The following is a 418-nucleotide window of genomic DNA, read 5'->3' as shown; positions in this document are numbered from 1 at the left end:
TCCTCAGTGCGGCCTCTGGGAGAGGGAAAGAAGCAGCAGCAACCGTTACTAGCGTAGCTCACCCCTGGCCGGATCCCCTCCTTCCACAGGGGCTTCTAGAGACACCACTCTTTCCCCGCACTGCACTGCTGCTAACGGCACCAGCATAGAGGAAGAATCAAGCGCATTTGAGGGCCAGCTTGCCGCCTTCACGACTGGGCTGGGGGGCGGCCTGGGGGTATGGGACAGGCTTCAGGGGAGGTGCTGGAGCTGGGGGCAGCTGCACGGGGCGAGCTGTACCGGGGGAGGCTCAGGGGGAGCTCTGGCGAGTTGGGGAGGTTCCCGGCATCTGCGCCTGCGGGGGTGCCCGCCTCCTTCCCCTCTTCCCTTCTATCAGCTCTTGGGTAAGCCGCTGGGGCTGACCTGACCCGGCTTGCCC

The sequence above is a fragment of the Aptenodytes forsteri genome, unplaced genomic scaffold (assembly GCF_000699145.1).
Source record: "Aptenodytes forsteri isolate BGI_AS27 unplaced genomic scaffold, ASM69914v1 Scaffold104, whole genome shotgun sequence".
NCBI lineage: Eukaryota > Metazoa > Chordata > Aves > Sphenisciformes > Spheniscidae > Aptenodytes > Aptenodytes forsteri.
Note: the sequence above shows the minus strand (reverse complement) of the source record.